Source organism: Trichinella spiralis (assembly GCF_000181795.1).
Source record: "Trichinella spiralis strain ISS 195 chromosome Unknown Scfld4, whole genome shotgun sequence".
In the NCBI taxonomy this organism is placed as follows: Eukaryota; Metazoa; Nematoda; class Enoplea; order Trichinellida; family Trichinellidae; genus Trichinella; species Trichinella spiralis.
In genome coordinates, this window is record NW_003526943.1 from 8,291,652 (window position 1) to 8,292,046 (window position 395).

Below are 395 nucleotides of genomic sequence, written 5' to 3' on the forward strand. Positions count from 1 at the left end.
TGTGGTGGATTCGAGCTAACACGTAACGTCAGCATTAGCGCCCCAAGTGCTATCAGGAAACGCTACCGTTGGTGACTTAAGACGGGTAAACAAGGTTTATGCTGAAAAGCAACAACGGCTTGCCCAATATACGGGTGAATACACCAACGGTAGTCGTACCCTGGAACAGTTCCTGGAAACATTAATGTTACATAACGCCCGGAGCGATTTAATGTCGCCTTCCAAGTNGGCTAATTGTATTTTATTGTGTTGTGTTGTATTGTATTATATATTTATTGTATTGTATTGTTTTTATTTCATTAGTATTGTATTATTTAGTTTTTTCCTTTTTCGTTGTTTCCACTTTGTTAATGCCGTGCATTGTTGTTTTTTACTGTTGTTGTTAGTGCTGTTGA